Source organism: Homarus americanus, unplaced genomic scaffold (assembly GCF_018991925.1).
Source record: "Homarus americanus isolate GMGI-L3 unplaced genomic scaffold, GMGI_Hamer_2.0 scaffold46973, whole genome shotgun sequence".
Classification (NCBI taxonomy): Eukaryota; Metazoa; Arthropoda; class Malacostraca; order Decapoda; family Nephropidae; genus Homarus; species Homarus americanus.
The window spans coordinates 931,493-953,933 of NW_024735516.1; the positions used below are offsets into that span (position 1 = coordinate 931,493).

General features: G+C 47.1%; 1 protein-coding gene across 2 annotated transcripts in view; it reads right to left on the reverse strand.

Annotated features, from left to right (window-relative positions):
* The window catches only part of LOC121871262 (brain tumor protein-like), an 82,457-nt gene that overhangs the window by 34,950 nt on the left and 25,066 nt on the right, over positions 1-22,441 (reverse strand). The window contains exon 2 of one of the 2 annotated variants that reach the window (XM_042373476.1): positions 8,493-8,561. The exons of the other annotated variant lie outside the window; for it this stretch is intronic. The gene's annotated coding sequence lies outside the window, so the exon portion shown is untranslated. The remainder of the gene's footprint in view (positions 1-8,492; positions 8,562-22,441) is intronic. 2 annotated transcript variants of the gene reach the window in all.

Consider the following 22,441-nt stretch of genomic DNA (forward strand, 5'->3'; position numbering starts at 1 on the left):
CGGAGGGGGGGGGGGGTGTCAAGTGCATATATCATTGATCGGATTAGAACAAAAATTATGGCCCTATACACTAGTCAAAACAAGTGGTTAAATGGCCCTACGCCCCTCCACCCCCGCAGCTCAACATTTGGCGGACCATTTTCAGGTGAATGGCCCAAGTGTGAATCCAGTACCGTACGTGTCTTGCTCTGAAGTAGGACGGCGGATAGCAACTTAAGTGGCTGTCACGAATAAAACAAACAAACACACACGCTTTGAGTTATTAAAACCAGCCCGTCGGTGTTGACATGAACTAAACCCAACCACAGACTTGAACGGGTCAGACACAGAACAGTTTATATATATATATACCACCAGAGATCTTAAACAAGCATCAAAAGTTTAATTAATGCGATAATCAAGTCAAAATAGGAGGAACTTCACTACTTGAGCGCCGATGAAATGTGTTATGCTTGTGAAGATATAATTACCAAGAAGTTAAGTCAGCTGACATCACATTAGTTGAAAAATTATCGTCGTCGAATGAGCAAAGTTGTTGGTGGTGGGGAGGTGGTGGGGGGTGGGGGGTGTGGTGGTGGGGGTGGGGGAGGTGGTGGTGGGGGGGGGGGAGGTGGTGGTGGGGGTGGGAGGTGGTGGTGGGGGTGGGAGGTGTGTGGTGGGGAGGTGGTGGTGGTGGTGGGGGAGGTGGTGGTGGGGGGTGGGGAGGTGGTGGGGGGTGGGAAACTTGCCAGAATATTACATAAGAACATAAGAATGCAGGAACTGCAGCGGGCCTATTAGCCCATACTGGGCAGTCCCGTTTACGCCCAACCTCTATTGCTCATATATCCACCCAACCTATTTTTGAAGCTATACAGCGTATTCGAGTTAATGGTGATGTTTGGTAACTTGTTCCACTCATACACTACTCTGTAACCAAACCACAGTAAATGTCTATTATGATGACAATGGTGTGTGTGTGTGTGTGTAATAATAATAATAGTAATAGTAATAATAATAATAATAATAATAATAATAATAATAATAATAATAATAATAATAATTATAATTAACCGTTTTTTGAAAAAAGTTCTGCAGTCCAAAGGTTGAAAATTAACATTAGCCAAAATTACTTATTGGATCACCCCAGAGTTTGGCAGGGTGACAATTCTTCAGGTGGGGTATCCTGAGGTGATGAATCTTCAGGTAGCAACACCTGGGGTGACTATTCTTCAGGTAGCAACACCTGGGGTGACTATTCTTCAGGTGGGGTCAGGACCCTCCATGGTTAGTTTAGATGTGTATATTCTTGTTTTTTTCTTAACCTTTTCACACTAAAGATGCATAACACAAAGGAATATATTTATTTTATCCCAATTTTACAAATTATATTCACTGTAGGCTGGGGTGACGATTTTTCAGGTGGAGTAGGCTGGGGTGACTACTTCTGGTGGGATATCCTGGGGTGACGATTCTTCAGGTGGACATTCTAGGGTGACGATTCTTCAGGTGAACATTCTGGGGTGACGATTCTTCAGGTGATCAGACTTATTACATACTTTTGTGGTTTAACAAAAGCCTTCATTAGAGAAAGATGGTGTTATGAGGGGCATCACGTGGTGTAGTAGTTCCCTCACAGGTGGTGTTATGAGGTGCTTGACGTGGTGTAGTAATTCAATCACAGATGGCGTTATGAGGGGCCTGATAATGTAGCAATTACCCTCACGGATGGTGTTATGAGGGGCAACACGTGGTGTAGTAATTCCCTCACAGATGGTGTTATGAGGAACCTCACATAATGCTGTAGCAACTCATTCACTACGTGGTGTCGTAGCATCATGGGGGCACCACGTGGTCTGGTGTCACAGGACCTCACTCAAAAGGTGTGGTCCCAGGCCTCCCTATCGTGGACGGATTAACACATAGCTGGTGTTGTTGAGTCTCAGGGGCAGTTATCACTAGGTACCTGGGACCTCACTGTGTGAAGGTTAGCTAGGGTACGACTCGGCCGTTATTGTCGAGTTGTTTTATCACTGACTTAAGCACTGTTCACCACTATTCAACACTGGTCCCATTCCTTTCCTAAATGAAATAGTAACTTCTGGCGAGAACTTATTGATATTCCGGTGAGGAGGAGGGTTCAGGGGTGGGAGTTGGTATGGGCCAACGTAACAGTTGACCTGGCTGCTCCCAGAGCAGCGTCAGGTACGTCTCGATCCTTCGGTGGTCAAGGATGTGTTAGTGTGTGCCTCCTCCTAAACGACTGATTAAGTCAGTGAATAAAAATCCAGAAACCCAAGGTAAAACAATTCACTACAACTGGTTTATCATGATAATTGCGGAGATAAAATTTAATAAAATAAAACTTATCTTATCGCTTACAGTATAATGATTCGACAACAAATCTTAGCAACAATAATAATAATAATAACAATGCCGAGTTACAGAAGCGCAAACGAATGTGGTATGACGCGCGCACACCAAAATTCGCGAGGTGGGTAAAAAAAAAATTAAATAAAAAAATAAACGTTCCTTCCTGTCACAAACACCTTACCAACCAGACTGACCAACGGCGCACACGAGGAGGAGGAAACTGGAGACGGTGGCAGGCAGAACAACCGGGTTGAGTTACAGCAGCCTGGCCGACACACCAACACAACAGAATAAAGTACAGGAAGAGTGGTGGTGAAGGAGGGAGTCTCAGTTGGAGGAAGAGAAGAAGGTAGGAAAAGGAGGAGGAGGGAGGAAGAGAAGGTAGGAAGAGGAGAAGGTAAGAAGAGGAGAAGGTAAGAAGGCAGGAGAAGTTGCGAAAGAGGAAGGAGGAAAAATAAGGAGAGGAGGGGGAGAAGGGAAGAGGAGAGAATGGGAGAGAGTGGAAGAGGAGGAGGAGGAGGCGATAGTGCTGGCTGGTCCAATTAACTTGAACTGCGGAGTATATAGACTGGACACCTGACATACCTGACCAATTAATTCAGCCCCAATCATTTTCAACACTACCCCTCCCTGCACACCTTCTCTACCCCACTGTCCTTAGTCAGATCTAAAGTATATTTAGTATACAAAAACAATAATCCAAACGACGCCAGAGAGAGAGAGAGAGAGAGAGAGAGAGAGAGAGAGAGAGAATATGCCAACTGTCACGAGTACCATGACCTCTTCTCTCTCATCTTCCTTTCAATACAAGTTTATCATAGCTATACGACACCCCCTCAACCACCACCACATGGTTCTCCTATCATACAACGGAGGGGGCGGGGGAGGATCAAACCAGTAATGATCCATCACCGGTTTTGCCTGTACAATTGAAGACCAACCAGGAAATTGCAGGATTCCAACACCGGGGAGGGAAGTAGGGAGAGCGGGAAGATGGGGAAGGAAATGAAAAGATGGGATGGGGAAGAGAAGAAAGAGGAAGAGGGAAGAAGGAGGTGGGACGGAAGAAGGAGGAAGGGGTTGGGAGGGAGAGGGAAGATGAGGAGAAGGAAGAGGGAGGAGGGAATGAGATGAGGGAAAAGGAAGAGAGGGAGGAGGGGGAAAGAGATGAGGAAAAGGAAGAGAGGAAAAGAAGGAATGGAGGGAAGGGTAAACCTTCAGGCCAAGTTGATTACAAAACACCAACACGTGGTTCAGACTGCCAGGTGTTTTTATAAGGGGGTTAAGACTGTCAGGTGTTTTATGAGGGTTAAGACTGCCAGGTGTTTTATGAGGGGTTAAGACTGTCAGGTGTTTTATAAAGGGGTTAAGACTGCCAGGTGTTTTATAAGAGGGTTAAGACTGCCAGGTGTTTTATGAGGGGGGTTAAGACTGCCGGGTGTTTTATAAGGGGTTAAGACTGTCAGGTGTTTTATAAGGGGGTTAAGACTGTCAGGTGTTTTATAAGGGGGTTAAGACTGCCAGGTGTTTTATAAGAGGGTTAAGACTTAATATAAAACCCACTCTATACACTAAGACTTCGGTACACAAGGAGACAGCAAGACCGGCACTGCACTTGATGGCCTCCACAAGTGTACTGTATAGGCACAAGTCCCTGTTTACAGTTGGATGGACTGGGAGAGATGCGCATTTTGGGATCGAACCAGCGACACACTAGACAGGGGGATGGGGGGCGGGGCCGAGCGCTGTATCCACTGCCCTCTGGTACTCTTCAAAGCCAAGCCGAGGGGGTGGACGAACGCTGGAGTGTGAATGTTGTAATGCGTAAACGAGTAAAATATACGAGATAACTAGTGAATAAGAGACGAAACCTATTGAGAGACAACTTGTGAACGAGACGAAATGAATGAATGAACAAGATTGAGTAAAGAACGCGAATGAACAAGAACAAGAGAGAGAGAGAGAGAGAGAGAGAGAGAGAGAGAGAGAGAGAGAGAGATGTGAGGGGAAACGGCGTCAGTGCAGCACAGTACCGCCTACCTCTCCCTATTTTCCCCTCCCCTCTACTACTATAGTGGCACGCCTCCCGCTCTCCCCACGACTTTCCTGGGTCCGCATCGGCTCCCGCTCTCACTAGGCTGGGGGAGTAGGGTGAGGGGTAGGAGGGGAGGAGTGAAGGTCAAGGGCCCGCTCACAGACGCAGCAGCAGTTCAGGTCGCGCTGGTTGACGCCTGTACGATCAGCAACAGGGGTCGTGGAGTCGTGTGGTGGTGGTGGGGTCGTCATGGTGGTGGTGGGGAAAACCTATACAATACATATTCTCGTCACCATCAATATTAATTTCCTCCACCACTTCCATCATCAGTCTCCCTTCCCCCCCTTTCCTCCTTCTCCACCACCACTATCTCCCCCACCATTACTTTACCCCACCTCCACCACTCCAGCCATAAGTCCATCTGTCACTCCTCACCCCACCCCATCATCATTGTGACCCCCACGACCCCAGACATCTACCTCTCTCGCCTCACTTCCTCCCTCTTTCTCACACTCACCTCACTTCCTCGCGTTCCACCCGCGTTCCTCCCTCCCTTACCCACCACCTACCCTCTCACCTCCCTCCTTTCCCCTCTTCCTTCTCTCTCTCCCGCTCACCAATCAATACGCACGCGGGCACCCCTCCTCGGGATGGTGGGGGTCACTCACCTGCTAAGGAACGGGGAGGAGGGGGCTCGAAGGGAACATGTGAGGCCGGAGGATGGATGGGTACACGTGGGAGGCTAGAGGGAGGGCATACGTGAGGCCAGAGGGAAGGAGGGTATACAGTACGTGGGAGGCCAGAGGGAAAGCAGGTACACGTAAGAACATAAAAACATAAGAATGGTGGAAACTGCAGCGGGCCTATTGGCCCATACTGGGCAGTCCCGTTTACACCCAACCCCTATTGCTCATATGAGCATCCAACCTATGTTTGAAGCTATCCAGCGTGTTCGAGTTAATGATGATATTTGGTAACTTGTTCCACTCATCCACTACTCTGTTTCCAAACCAGTGTTTACCTATTTCGCGCCTAAATCTAAATTTGTCTAATTTAAAACCATTGTTACGAGTTCGCTCCTGGTTGGATAGTTTGAGTACCTTTGTAATGTCCACTTTGTTTAGCCCTGACTTCCATTTATACACCTCTATCAGGTCGCCCCTCGCTCTACGTCTCTCGAGGGAGTGCAAATTAAGATGCTTTAACCTGTCTCTGTAATCAAGGTTCCTAATGCCCGGGATTAGTCTTGTCATTCTCCTCCGAATTCTTTCCAAGGATTCTATATCCATTCTGTAATACGGTGACCAGAGCTGAACTGCGTAATCCAGGTGTGGTCTCACAAGAGCAAGAGGCCAGAGGGGGGGAAGGTACACAGGAGAGGCCAAATGAAGGGAGGGAACTTGCGAGAAGGGAAGGGCAATAGGAGTGAAAACATGAGAGGGCAAGAGAAAACCTATGAGAGGTGGAAGAGGGAGGGAAACCAGAGAGAGGAGAGAGAACATGTGAGAGGTGGAGGGAGCACGTGGGAGAGAACTTCTCATCAACCAATAGTACGAAGACAAAGAAATTACTACAAGTGACCTTCAGTAAACACAGTCACACATTCCTGACCACCAGCAGTAATGACAAACATGACTTGCATTTATAAGACTAATAAAGATAAAAACAAATAATATTAATATACAAAGGAGGAACTGGGTAAAACGGAAATATTTGAGGGAAAACTTTTTATTTTGCAGTTGATCCACCTGGGAAATACTGGAAGAGGGAGGAGAAGAAGGGAGGAAGAGCAGGGGAAGGAATGAAGAGGGGGAGGAAGAGGAAGTGGAAAAAGGAGGAGGGAGAACGAAGGTTTAGAGAAGGAAAAATGAAGTGGACAGGAGGTAAAATGGGCGGATGGAAGGAGGGGGATGATGGGACGTGGGGACGGATGAAAAAGAAGAGGGGAGAAAACACAAAACAGTACAACAGGTTTAAACAAGTCTTGTTGGTGCCTGGGATATGGCTCTCTCCCACGCACAAAAACGAGAGAGAGAGAGAGAGAGAGAGAGAGAGAGAGAGAGAGAGAGAGAGAGACGCAAGCCGGGTCTGGAGCGTGTGTGTGTGTCTGGGTGTGACCAGCGTGTCTGGGGGCCGCGGCTGGCAATGGCGGCGGGTGAGGGGAGCTGGGAGGGTCGAGGGGGAAGAGAGGAGAGGCCGTGTTTACAAGTGGTGGGTGGTGGAGGGGTGGCGCGCATGTAGCGGTGAGGTGGGCGGCACACCCTCCCTCCAGTGGGCGGCTGATGTACTATATATAGCACCTACAGGGGGGGCGGAGGAGAGGGTCAGGAAAAGCGGTAAGGATGGAAGAAAGTAAGAAAAGCAAGAGGGAGAGATTGAAGGCGAGGTGAGAAATATCACACATCTCTCCTACCTACACACACACACACAAGCACGCATGAACATTCCTAACATACAAAACTCTCTCTCTCTCTCTCTCTCTCTCTCTCTCTCTCTCTCTCTCTCTCTCTCTCTCTCTCACACACACACACACACACACACACACACACACACACACACACACACACACACACACACACCCACCCCCTCCCCATACACACCAAAATTTTACGACTTTCCCTTCCTGGAGCCCACCATCATACACTCACATGTATACCTTGACCTGGGCGTGTATACCTTATCCTGGGCGTGTATACCTTGGTCAGGGCGTGTATACCATGGTCAGGGTGTGTATATACCGGAATCTAACTTGTATACCACTCACCCTCCCTCTGTTGCTACCCAGCCTCTCACCCCCCTCCACCACCTCTCTCCTCTATACACACGTCTCGTTGCCTCCACGCCACCCTCCCCTAGCCTCACCTTCCTCCTCACCACCACCACCACACCCTTCTCTCCAACTGTACGCCTTGTACCATCCACCTTACTACCACCTTTATCACTTAATACACCAACTGGCGGTAAATTTAACTGGTTACCTGATCGTGTTAGACCACCTGAAGAAAAGACCTTCCAGATGCTGGTTACCCGTAGTCATTATCCGGAAAAAATGTTCGCCCATCCTAATGCATTATCCCTAAAATGGTTAGGCCTATCCGTTGGCATTATTCCCAAAATGGTTAGGCCTATCCTGAAGCCATTATTCCCAAAATGGTTAGGCCTATTCGAATATTTGTAAATTTATTAGGCCTACCCGACGACAACTCGATAACTGCTAGGCGAACACCACAGCAATATACGAGTCACTAGGATCTATCTTATCCTGCAATCTAAAAGGATGGAGACGACTTTTTCTTTATAAATCAAGAGGGTAATACGTAGCGTGTTGGATCTGACGTCACACGCTACCCTCACCACCATCACCACTACCCTCACCACCACTACCCTCACCACCCTCACCACCACCACCACCCTCACCACCACCACCACCACTACCCTCACCACCACTACCCTCACCACAAACAAACCTCCCACACACCTTGCTGCCTGCCACCTTCCTCCTCGTCTAACCCAGCCTAGCTTAACCCCAAATCCTTAAAACTAAATTAATCTGACGTATAAAATCCTCGAAAATAAACTCTTAATACTGACATCAAATCCACGAAACTAACCCGAGACTACACCAGCCTAATCCATTAACTGCTCCACACAAGACTAATTTTACCCTGAAGTACCGCACCTCGTCAGCCTCACGCGTCTTGAGGCAGACCAACACCAAACGCGCGCGGGAAACTGTCAGCTGGCCTTTTGTGTCGCTATAAACGTTTGTGTTAATCAGTTGTTATTTCCTCCACAACTAGTACATAAACAAGTTGGTCCTTCCCCCTCCACGTTAACCAGACCAAGGGCACGACCGACCTCAAAGCATCAGAATACACGACACTCAATATAGGGTATTTAACTAACAAACATCTACACTACAGTATTTATAATAATAGTTATATTTTATCTTTTACCCAAACAGGACTCGTGTAATCAACGTGCAGTTGTCAACACAGTAAAGTGTCTACTGTACGTCTTGATACCGAGACTGACCGACTACGAGTTAGTTGCCCTTCAGCCCACCCGTGGCGCCACCACCACCACCAAACTCAACACCATTTACCTTAAGTGTCGTCACCGATGAACTCTTTTCCTGCACACATTTATTCTTCAGCCACAGAAGTCGTCTCACCTGGAAAACAAATTAACGAGTTATTAAAATAGGAACGACACGTGTTGCACACACAATTATATGTACACACACTTCCTAGTGTGGGGCACACTTGAGTGTAGCCCACACTACTGTAGTCACTCCACAAAGATAACCCGGGGCTACTTAAGTACCGCCCACATCGTTCCTTGACAGTGATAAGAAATGGTAACCGTGATAATGACTAAGTTTTAGATGCAAGACATATATACCGAATATGTTGTAAAACTGAACACTGAACTCTTGAGACGATTTTTTTCCTGGAAGAGAAATAATCTGTAATAAATTAATGAACTAAGGAGCCACAGTGACTTGGGTTAATGTGAACACCAGTACAGCTTCCAGCCATGATTAGTCGCCCAGGACGGAGCTCCGGTACCCAGGGGCATTAACCACGCCAGTGATGACCCTTAAATCCTCAACCTTCTGGTCACCTAATGATTAACCACCCCAACCTAAACACCACCCAAACTCCCCCTACCCCTTCACCTGAATTACCCTATCCCCTAACCCTCTCTCTGGATCATTTCACTGCTAGCGTCACGGTCCGTCATGCCAGTGAAAGTGACATGGCCAACCTTACCACGCTCCCAACTCACCTGGCTGGTTATGCTCCCCAAGTTCCTACTTACCATGCTAACGAGGCTCATCCCAGACCACTATGCTCCTCTGCTAAATTCCCACACTGGCAGTCTAACCCCACACGACACAACTTAAAAATTTCTGAGGGTGCGGAGTCTGCCCCTGGAGCACGGACTTCTAGACTTCTAACCGAGCTCATTTTTTTTTCTCACATTGGGTTAAATATAACAAAATGTTCGTATCTCACCACACCTGCCTCAGGTCTGCCCGAAAATGTAAATTCACAACATTGTAAAGTTCAAGCAAAACTCGAACATTTTATAAAATTTAGTCTTGCAAACATGCAAATTCAACATTTCACATTTACAAGTTTCATGATTTTCCAAGAGGAACAACTTTTAGTTATATCTTGTGGCCGTAAGATACTTTCTTCCTGCCCAACTTGGAATTTTGATGTTTTATCAATTTTATAAAGAATTTCACACAAAAAACTCATTCCCCAATTTGCAAGACGATCAACAATTTAGATCATTTAGTCGTCAGACGACCCCTCCCCCCTATTGTGTTTAAAATTCTGCCATTTTTTTTCCTCGAAATCTGAAAAAACAAACAAATTAAGACGCCAGTACAGTACCAACATTAAGTCGTGTTTCAAGTCGAGCCCGGCTGAACCTTAGGAGTAGTCTGGACGTTGAAACACTCCAATTAAGCCTAACTATAAACCTCGACCAATCCTTACCCTGACTGTGGGGCGTAGAGGACACTTAATGACAAAAATAAGTAGTCAAACCAAACAGCACTAATAATAGCTTCAAGACAAATACCATTATAAACATCCCAACTATGATAAGAACGTTAAATGCTCTCCCTCTTACTAAAAGCTCCTCTTTAGTCCGTATGTGTACTTTTTTGTTGGGGAGGCTAATAATAGGGACAAAAATAACCAAAACAAATAAATCTGGATTTTTTTAATTCAACGGCAATACACGAATAGACAATAAATATTTTCTTCATAACTGTTGTCCAAGTAGAGCTTCCAGCCAACCATCAAAATCTTTTACAGTAAATTTAGGATGGCAGCGAGTGCGAGAGGCTGGCACATCATATTGATCGCCACGTCCAGTTTCCAACACGCGTCCCGCCACCAAAATCATTACCCCCTCAGAAATTACAATCTTAAATAAATACAGATTGATGAATATTAATAAATAAATAATACAATTAATATACTTTCATGGAGGGACAAACCTAAGACCTAACACTACTCCTAAATTGAGGTAAAGCTTTAAGTTTGGTATAACTAAATAAATAAATCCATCTCGACTCACCTCGACATGCAAAAGGCTGTTCTCCTTTTAGACAGTATCCTAGCCCACCCTACCCACACTGCCCCTCCCTCTCCCCGTCCCCCTCTCTCACCCAACGTGCTGTAGTTTACGGCACAAAACAGGTTGTGTGCGCTCTCTATCGGCGCTCTCTTGCAACAAGTGGTTCATTGGTCCATGCTTTCAGGAACTCTTGTATACTCTCACGGGCTGGACTATAGGGTGAACCAAACACACACACACGGCAGAAGGATGTGCTCTTGCAACGAGTAGTCCACATTTTCACTGACAAGTAAGTACCACAGACATTCTCACGTGTACATTTCACCCCCCCCCTCTCTCTCCCCTCATGTGGTGAAGGTGGGGGTAGGTGGAGTGGGGGTAGGTGAGGGTATAGGTGGGTGGGGTGGGTATAGGTGGGTGGGGTGGGTATAAGTGGGTGTATGGGTATAGGTGGGTGTATGGGTGTAGGTGGGTGTATGGGTGTAGGTGGGTGTATATGGGTGTAGGTGGGTGTATATGGGTGTAGGTGGGTGTATATGGGTGTGGAGTGGGTGTAGGGTGTAGTGGGTGTATATGGGTGTAGGTGGGTGTAGATGGGTGTGGGTGGTGGGGGGGGTAGGTGGGTGTAAGGTGGGTGGGTGGATGGGTGAGGAAGGTGGGTGGGGGGTGAGAGTGGAGTGGGGTGGGTGGATGGTGCAAGGTGAGCCCAGTGTTACAATGTCCTTCCTGGAGCTAAGCTAACCTAACCTAGTTCATGCCACCCATCTTCCCTCTCAAGTCTCCATCAGGCCCACCCTCCTCCCTCTCAAGTCCCATCAGGCCCACCTCCTCCCTCTCAAGTCCCATCAGGCCCACCCCTCCCTCTCAGTCCCATCAGGCCCACCCTCCTCCCTCTCAAGTCCCATCAGGCCCACCCCTCCTCCCTCCTCAAGTCCCATCAGGCCACCCTCCTCCCTCTCAAGTCCCATCAGGCCCACCTCTCCTCCTCTCAAGTCCCATCAGGGCCCACCCTCCTCCCTCTCAGTCCCACCCTCCTCCCTCTCAAGTCCCATCAGGCCCACCCTCCTCCCTCTCAGTCCCATCAGGCCCACTCTCCTCCCTCTCACCAATAACAGACAATTCATTCCTTCACTTTTACCTACCGTTAAATGACCACATCGCCAATTTTTTTTCTCTTATAAACAAGCTCCATTACCACGTGTTTTATATTCCTCATCAAGTGTTCTAATTGGCAGCGGAATTAATGTGATTTCCAGATAGCAGTGGACGATACAGGAAGACCTTGTGGTAGGTGGGTGGCTGGAGCATTATTCTCGACCACACAACTGTAGCTACTGTGTATCTCGCCACCCACACCACCCCTAACCTTCACCTGCCTATTGTGCCCTGCATGCTCAACGACGTAATCTTATGCTAATCAACTGAATTCATATTCATTTGCCAGCCCCAGCAAGTGTAGTTATATTAGTGCTATACTCGTTCATAATCAGGACTTTTGTAGGGAGGAGGGGGGGGTCAGGACAATAGCGATAAAGAGGAAGAAAACAGCAGCAGCAGGAGAAAAAATCCTGGAATAAGATAGAGAAGGAGGGAGGGGACACTAGGAGGCCAGAGGAAGGAGAGCCGACGCCGTAATCTATCAGTGGCTGCAGCTCCTCACCCAAACCTCTCGTGAACCAAGTCCCCTTTGTCAAGACGGCGAGCGGTGTGTGGAGAGGGAAAGTGAAGACATCCGCCACCCCCCTCTTCCAACACACAAACAAACAAACAAAACAAACAACCACCAGAAACACTCAGATCAAACAACAGATATCATCCAGAGACAGATCCCACAAAGACAATACATAAATAATGACGTAATCTAAACCCACAACGTCTTTTTACTTGACACCATCCCTCCACCCCCTACTATTCACCTCCCTCCCCTCGTTAATATCTCGCCCTCCCTCCACTTCCCTCTCCGTATTATCTTGTGCCCCCCCACCCCAGCCTCCCACACAACCAAAATAGTTAACTAATTCTGATATCAATTCATCGTCTTTAAAACATCCTCCTCCTCTCCTCTTCACAGCTGTCCAATCCTACTAATATTGAGATTAACACACACACACACACACACACACACACACACACTCTCTTTCCCAGATTTATGAGGAATGACAAAGGAAATGTGATGCGTCTTAATACTCTTGTCTGCTGTGTCAGGGAAGTGGGGTGGGGGGAGGAGCCTTGATACCTATAAGTGAAGGAACTGCTGTGATTGAAATTTAATAAACATCTTTGGTATACAGGAATTAGTTTTTTCTTCCATGCCCGTGTAAATAAAATAAAATCTCTCTCTCTCTCTGTCTCTCTCTCTCTCTGGATGTTATTGTTGATAAGAGTCACCATAATCAACACACTATACCTCTCCCTCGCCCCACCTAACCCCCTGAGGTGTTCACTTCCAGAGGGCGAAGGAAAATAATGAGCAAGTGAAATGCAAGTGAGAGAAAGGAAGTTATTGTGTAAGAAGGTGAGCCAGCGAGTGAGAAAGTGAGGGAGGGAAGTCGAGCCAGTGAGAAATTGAGGGAGGGAGGTAGGAAGGGAAGGTGACCCAGTAAGGAAGAGAAGCTGAGCCAGTGAGAGAATGTGGGAGAGAAGCTGACCCATTAAGAGAGAAAGTGAAGGAGGGAAGGTGAGCCAGTGAGAAAGTGTATGAGGTAAGGAAAGAAGGAAGGTGGGCCAGTGAGAAAGTGTATGAGGTAAGGAGAGAAGGAAGGTGGGCCAGTGAGAAAGTGTATGAGGTAAGGAGAGAAGGAAGGTGGGCCAGTGAGAAAGTGTATGAGGTAAGGAGAGCAACAGAGGGAGGAAGAATGTAACGTGGGGCAACAAGTGTGTCGTAACACTTACCGCACACCGCTGCTGCTGCTGCTGCTCCACCACCCACCAGCCAGCCAGCCAGCCCGCCCACCCACCACCCACTCTACTCACAATGATTCTGCCTCACCGCCCACACCCCATCAAGAATCAACCATGATCACCACCACCAAGAAGCAACCACCAAACACTTATCAACTTTAAAGAGGTAGATGACTTGAACATTTAAAGGGAGGTAGATGACCTGAACATTTAAAGAGAGGTAGATGACTTGGTGAACATTTAAAGGGAGGTAGATGACTTGGTGAACATTTAAAGGGAGGAGGTAGATGACTTGGTGAACATTTAAAGGGAGGAGGTAGATGACTTGGTGAACATTTAAAGGGAGGTAGATGACTTGGTTTAAAGGGAGGTAGATGACTTGAACATTTAAAGGGAGGAGGTAGATGACTTGGTGAACATTTAAAGGGAGGAGGTAGATGACTTGGTGAACATTTAAGGGAGGAGGTAGATGACTTGGTGAACATTTAAAGGGAATTAGATGACTTGGTGAACATTTAAAGGGAGTAGATGACTTGGTGAACATTTAAAGGGAGGAGGTAGATGACTTGGTGACATTTAAGAGAATGAGGTGAATGACTTGGTGGGAACATTTAAAGGGAGAATTAGATGACTTGGTGAACATTTAAAGGGAGGTAGATGACTTGGTGAACATTTAAAGGGAGAATTGAATGACTTGGTGAACATTTAAAGGGAGGTAGATGACTTGGTGAACATTTAAAGGGAGGTAGATGACTTGGTGAACATTTAAAGGGAGGTAGATGACTTGGTGAACATTTAAGGAGGGTAAAAAGATGACTTAGTGAACATTTAAAATTAGATGACTTGGTGAACATTTAAAAAGGGAGGTGGAATGACTTGGTGAACATTTAAAAGGGAGGTAGATGACTTGGTGAACATTTAAAGGGAGGTGATGACTTGGTGAGCAGTTTAAAGGAGGTAGATGACTTGGTGAACATTTAAGGGAGGTAGATGACTTGGTGAACATTTAAAGGGAGGTAGATGACTTGAGTGAACATTTAAAGGGAGGTAGATGACTTGGTGAACATAAAGGGAGGTAGATGACTTGAACATTTAAAGAGGTAGATGACTTGGTGAACATTTAAAGGGAGGTAGATGACTTGGTGAACATTTAAAGGGAGGTAGATGACTTGGTGAACATTTAAAGGGAGGTAGATGACTTGGTGAACATTTAAAGAGAGGTAACATTACAAGCAAAACCTATGCCTAATAAATCCCCAATGTAACACTATAAACAAAGCCTATGCCCTAAATTCCCACTATAAACAAAACCTATGCCTTAAATCCCCCCCACTGCAACATTATAAACAAATCCTATGCCCTAATAATACCCCTCACTGTACCACTATAAACACACCAAGTATGATCCCATGTAATCGACAGAGGCCACAAGCACGAGGAAAGTGGCCAGCTTTACTCCTAGGCACGAATTTAAATGGCCAAGCTATTCATTTGCAGGCTGAATGGAACGGCTATTACCCAACCAGTGTCCTACATTAACTCAAGGGGGGGCGATATAACAAGGCGGCGCTGTCACCACAACATTCACTAAAACGCCTAGCTCGGCCCAGTGAAGGGGTGGGGGATATTGTATTGAAATTAAAGGTTTAATTGAGCTTTACCTGAAATATGCTTTGTTTATTGCAGTTGATGCCGAGGAGAGAGAGCACAGACGGGAAGGGGGGAATAGAGACGGGATGGGGGAATAGGGAGGGGGGAAAAGAGAGAGGGGGGCTGGAAAAGAGAGGAGAGAGAGAGAGAGAGAGAGAGAGAATTATTCACCCGTTAACTCCTCCACTGTCTCACAACCACTTAATACCCTCACCTCTTCCATGTACCAAGACGAACATACACACAGACACCAATATACCACAACGCTTAAGAAGGCACACGTGAAAAAATCCCAGCCATTTCCCAAGATAAAGGGCCGTGTTTTGGTGGCGATTTCCTGTAGTCTACCCCCTTACACCCACCTAACCTCCTCCCCCCCCCCCTGATAACACCCACCACCTTACACCACACCGTCTCTCTCACACACACATACATACATACACCATCACCATACACCCTTTCCTCGACATTAAATAACCTAACACCCATCCTCATTCCTCTCTACTCCACCACACCACATCCCCCACAAACACCCTCCCCCCACACACACGTATCACCTCCACACTAGCATGCAGAATTCACTGGTAAAACCCGACAGTCTTCTACAGGGAGTTCCCACAAAGTCAGACCATTGCTACCGTCCACCCTCTGAATCAGGGAAAAATTGTTTCACACGAGCCCGCCAAAAACCTTTTCATTCCCAACTCAAATAGCACCTTCCCAACACGTATATTTTGACCGTATAAAAATGATCCAATTTCGAGAGTAAAAGACTTGAAATGTAAACACATTAAGCGGGCAACCAAAAAATTATGACACCCTGGGTTATTTCACCTAAAGATTAATAATCACCTGAATCCTAAATTAACTTCCCCCCCTGTAGCGTTCAGGTGATTAATCTTCAGGTAAAATAACCATTGGTGTTTAATCTTCACATGACAACAAGGCCGTTTTTCTGACCACATTCCTCTACGGTAAATAAATCATAAAAGAAAAAAATCTCGCAGGTGCAAATCTCAGTTAATTTTATTCCCAGGTATAAATCCTCCACAGTGTGTTTACAACCCACATAAATCCCACGAGTCTATACAAGCACCACCCCCCCCCCTCCCCCCACAAAGTACGAATCCTACTGGGCTATTGACATAAGTATAAATAAATCCTAAACTTGACTATCACATCCTAAACACACACAATTACCAAGCAATGTTTCCTCTGGCACCGTAACACCAACATACTGACGCGTATTAGTCAGTTACACAATAAACCATCACCGTCAACCCTCTTACTATTCCAAGTGACTCGACTCGTTAAATATTCCACCAAAACATCCTAACTGGGTACACTAAATCATTCCCCCCAAATATCCCAATTGATTAGAATGTAAAACCATCACTCAATTTTCCCAAGTGTCCCCAGACTGTAAATTATCAGTAACTATCGGACGGTGTGTGGAGGGGAGGGGGGGAGAGGGAGGAGGGGGAAGAGGGGGAAGAGGGGGGAGGCACTGCCACACTTACACCACATCGTACTCAAGGACCTCGGGATACAGACTTCTTTATTGTACAAACTTTAACAAATAAACAAAGAAACTCACCTGAAGATTAGACTACCTAAGAAAACTCCTGATGATTAGGAACCCCAATTTATTTCACCTGATTATTTAACATCTTAAAACTATCCTAACCCCTCATACGACTGGGTTAGGTTAAATAAGCTGGGGTGTCTAATCTTCAGATGATAAAAAATGCGACGCTTGTATCAAGAAGCGTGAGTTAGGATATTTATAAGCCGTCTCTAGGTGCGATGTGCTAAAAGGAGGTTCAACTTCACCTCCCAAGTGCGGCGGTGGCCCTTCTAATGCCTCAATTGGTCGAGGTCCACCCCGGGAGTAAACAAAAGGCCAACCGCTGACGTCAGACTGGCTCATGACGTGTTACTGACGTCATGACCAGCAGCGTCATCACCAGCTGAAGGACAGGACAGGACACACACACACACATTCCTAGAACACCACGACACGTAGCCACAACAATCATGGACTGTCTCGTATCTAACCTTCCATCTCAATTCCCGGATGAACTAACACACACGTACGTTCTTTTTCCCACCACCAATGGAGGACAAGGGGACGCATCTTACCACCACTGAGTCACAGCAGTGAAATTTGACATCAATTCCTGCGACCTTATTTGTGTCGTAGATTAAGAGTGAACCAGTTAGAAGCGCTTTCACCAGTTACGCGAGTGATACATTGATCTGGTATAGTCTTAACGTGAGAAAATACAACCTTACATACACAACAGCGCCGAGTGGAAGTCGACGAGGTTTCATCCGGGAGGAAGATTACCACGAGGAGCCTGTACAGTTGGTGAGAGGCTTGCAGACATTAATGCCGCCCTACAAACACGCACACCACACTTACAACACGCTTCAAACTGTACCTACAAGGACACGCCTCTACACTACTCGCCACTCTCACTATTTTTTACCGGAGAACGAGGTATAATAAATACAGTATATTGTAAGTAAGTACCACACGTATCGTCCAATATAAACACGTACACAAACCATTTAAATCTCCTTCATAAACAAACGTACACAGACAGACAGACAGACAGAGGCGAAATAAAACAATCCTTGGCTAGAGTTGACCACGCCCTATTGCTCCACAGCTGACCTCGGAACTAAAGAAACCTGGTGTGCAGATTCACAAACACCTGTTATAAGCAGTGTAGGAGCTACCTGCCCACACTGCTCCGTCTACCCGCCTGCCTGCCTCTGCCCACAATTTACATCCTTTTTAATCTTGGCCTTCATTAATTCTTACTCATATGTCAGAGAAAAGGGCAAACGCACCACAGCAATAATACGTCAAACAACAATACAAAACTAATTTATACAACAAGTTTTACCGTTATTTTAATTTTCATGATATATTTCAAGGAGGAGGAGGAGGAAGGGGTTAGAGGGGGGTGGGGAGTAATTCAAGACCAACAGTTATTCTCACACCACAAACACACGTCGTATAAAACATAAGTGAGCGCCTCTGGCTCCGGGAGAAACACTCAGACTTCCACACAGGAGAAACCAGAGCCAACCTTGACTACCCCATTACCAGTGTGTGTGTGTGTGTGTGTGTGAGGCCATGTGACAATACACACACACACTACAGCAGCTCACGTTGGATTCAGGCTTTAAAACTACTAGTACTTGTCTCTTCGACCTTCTCCCCCTCCCTTTACCGCTCCCTCCCCCCTCTCTCCCCTGTCTCTCTCTCTACCACTCCCTCCTCTACCACTCCCTCCTGTGTCTCTCTCTCTACTCCCTCCCCGTCTCTCTCTCTCTACCACTCCCTCCCTCCTGTCTCTCTCTCTCTACCCTCCCTCCCTGTCTCTCTCTCTCTACCCTCCTCCCCTGTCTCTCTCTCTCTCTCTCTCTCTATTACTCCCTCTCAAAATGCCAAATCATCCTTCTAACATAGCTGTCCCCTCTCCACCACCACCACCACCATTCTCCACCCTTTCCTCACCATCACGGTCCCCAACTTCCTCCTCTCTACCCATCAACTTCTCCACAACCAACCTCCATTCCCATCATCTCCTCACCAAGGGAAGGAAGGGATCACTCAGCTCAGGTTCTCCGCTGCTATATTACTATTCAGGGGCCAGAGTATCAAAGGCTTGTGTGATGCATATTCCTCAGCGACCCAAGACGTAAGAATGCACTTAATTGGTCTATTTACGCGACCCCCCTACAAACACCCCTCCCACACACAAAAAATTCGCCCAAAAATAACAAAATGACTATCTGAAGAATATATTTTACCCGAAGAATAGACATCAGAGCTTATTTAACCTGAAAATTAACCACCCTAACGCTATCTGGGGGGAGGAGGGTAAGTTAATCTTCAGGTGATATAAGCTTGGGTGTCTAATTTTCATGTCATCCCATCAAAATTAAACCCAGCTTGAACCGTTAAGATATTTTTACTTAACATTACCAACTAAGACAAAAACTTGGTACTGGTATAAACAAAATATCCTCCAAGCTAACCGACCTAGTTAACATTTACGTGATAAACGTGTGTGTTTACGAAAACCAAATTCACAAATACTGTACGTCAATTCTAAACCTTTAATGCCACCACAAAAAAGGTGGGAAACACATTTCTCCAACTCAGGTGATTTTTTTTTCTTTTTTTTTGCACCAGAGGTCACCTTAAAGGCTCACAGTTGACATGATACACAGTAGGTGAGAGGTGAAGAGTGTGAGGGGGATCAGGGAGGGTACTGGGGGGAAGTGGTGTGATTAAGGGAGAGAATGAAGGTAGGTAAGAGTACGCCATATTTAAGTAACGCCTCAGACAGATATGAACGAACATCCTATACTACACCACGGTACACCAGCCATCACAACACTACTACTACGTAACTTCCTCAATCAACGCACACTCAATTTAAGTTATAACCTCGGGGAAACATCGCTAGAATTCCCACAACAGAGCAGATGAGCCACACACAAGACAGGGGACGGTGGTACTAATCCCCAACACCAGCCACACTCCTCCGTCAGCTGGGAGCAGGAGTACGTTGGTTGGTGACGCAGATGACGCCAAATAATCATCCCCCAACACAATCCCGTAGCCGTAAGAGGTAATGAAATTTATGATTATGTTAACGATCTTAGCGCCGCAACAGCCAAGGTCATGTGGTGGCTTACGTAGATAATTAATGCTAAAGGGTAAAATAAAAATAAAAATGACGGCTGTGTGGTAAAGGCAATTAAACACCAGGGGGGGGGGGGAGGAGACAGGCCTGATGTTAGTATACAGGTCACACATTAACATCACAAGGCCTCAGTGCACATAAATAAAAGCCTGGCACAAGGACAAGCCTGCCACCTCCCCCACCCCCCAGGCCATGAACCAGCCTGACCTGCACTACTACGTAATTCATACTCACAAAGCCTCTAAATTACGCCAGCAAATGATGCAGATTAAAAAAATAAAATAGTTACGTTACAGCGGAAATCTTACACTGAAAACAATGAACAACATCTACGACTGCTTCACGTTAAAAAATAGCCCCCCCCCCCAGCTTATTCCACCTGATAATTAAACACCCTAACGCTAAATGGGGGGGAGGGAGGGGTCGTTAGGTGAGCATATAAGGTAAAAACCGAAACAATTCTTCCAAACACAAGAACCAATCATGATAATTAGGCACCCGCGTTTACTTCACCCTAATGCTAACCTAACTCATACAGCGTTAAGGTGTTTTAAATGTCAGGTGAAATAATCAAGGTTCCTAATCTTCACGAGACCCACAACACTCCATACAATTCTCTCGCTTCTCTTTAATTTCTCCTGCCCCCAACTTCTCTTTTGTCCAATCTTCTCTTTTCATCTTCTCTTCCCTATTCAATTAATTAAAGTGGGGAGGGTAGAGTGGTAGTGGGTAAAAAAAAAGGTCAGATGGGGGAACAGAGCGAGATAGGGTGGGTGGAAGGGAGGAGTGAGGGGAAGGTAGGTGGAGGAGTGAGGGGGAGGTAGGTGGAGGTGAGGGGGAGGTAGGTGGAGGAGTGAGGGGGGTGTAGGTGGAGGAGTGAGGGGGTGGTAGGTGGAGGAGTGAGGGAGGTAGGTGGAGGTGAGAGTAGGTGGAGGAGTGAGGGGGTAGGTGGAGGTGAGAGGAGGTGAGAAGGAGTGAGGGGGGTGGTAGGTGGAGGAGTGAGGGGAGGTAGGTGGAGGAGTGAGGGTAGGTGGAGGAGAGGGAGGTGGAGTGGAGGAGTGAGGGAGGTAGGTGGAGGAGTGAGGGGTGGTAGGTGAAAGGAATGGGGTAGGTGAAGTGGGGAGGTAGGGATGGGGGGAGGAAGAGGGGGGTCTTCCATGATCCAGCACAAGGTAACACGGCGTCCTTGTCACTCTCCCACATAAGGCATGTAAAACTAGGCGTGGAAATGGGCGTGTTTAGGGTGAAGGTGTTGGCCCACTCACCTCCCCTTCGCACCAGATCATGGGAGTGACCGTCGCTGCTCTACTGTACACGTCAGGATCAAGAAAACCCCAAAATGAAGGTACAGACATTCCCTGCACCCCTAGTAACGACGGGACTACCGGTTTCCTACACCGCCACCCTCTAGCACACCTTCACCGCCACCCTCTAGCACACCTTCACCGCCACCCTCTAGCACACCTTCACCGCCACCCTCTAGCACACCTTCACCGCCACCCTCTAGCACCTTCACCGCCACCATAACAAAATGCGCAGTAAGGGTGGCGCTGCTGGCCACCACCTACCACAGCCTTGCTTGATAGGAACTCAGTATACAGATAGAATCTATCACAGGAGGGATGAGGGGAAGGAGAGGAGTTTGAGGGAGGAGGGAGGTTGAGGGAGGAGGGGTTGAGGGGGATTGGCGGAGGGAGGGGGTTGAGAGGGAGGGTTGGGAGGAGGGTTGAGGGAGGGAGGGGGTTTGAGGGAGGGAGAGGGGGTTGAAGGAGGGAGGAGGGGAGGGAGGGTGGGGTTGAAGGAGGGAGGGTGGAGGGAGGGGTGGGGTTGAGGAGGGTTGAGGGAGGGGGAGAGGAGGGTTGGGGGTTGACGGGGAAGGGGCTGCGGTGTTTCCTGGCATATACAGTGAAGGGAGGTGGACGTGGGGGGGAGGTGGTAAAGGGCGCACGCCCTTGACTTCCTTGTAGCTTCACTTTCATCTACCAACTGTGAGAGAGGGGGAGGAAACAGCCGCAAATGGAGGGGGGAGGAGGAAGGAAACCAGATAATGAGAGGAGACGGGCAGGAGGAAGATTTAGCAAGACGTAGATAGGTAAGAGACGGCGCCCCCTGGTAAACATGGCAGCAGTTGAGTCAGCGGGGACCTGGCTCAGCTGTGATCACCACCTGACCTCCACCACCTGGAAGAGCGTGTTCAAGCGGCTCGACTTCAGACGGCTTCACTGTTGCTCACTCCACCCCATCTGTCCTCGGCGACCTTTTCACCAACTTGCCCACAATTACGGATAATGTCAAAGATCACCGTCTGCATTATCCACACGTCTTACACAACTTAAGAGGTAAGCAACTGTAGTAAACGGAATTAATATTAATAGTCAAAATAGACCTGGTTAGAACTTACATAACCTTACGGGAGAAGTAAACAACACAAGCCTTGCAACACGTGCAACAGCTTCTTTAAGAGGGTCGATCCAGCAATAATTACAAGTTTCCTCTTTTAGTCACGAGTTACACATCACAACAGCAACTTAACCCACTTTTAAAGTTCACCTTCACTAAAATCCTGATATCGACCTATAAAAGAGGCGCTGGCTGGTGATAACTCCACCTGAGAGTCTATTGTATTCAAGGGTGTATATAATGCTGACAACAGTGACGCCTTAAAGCAAAA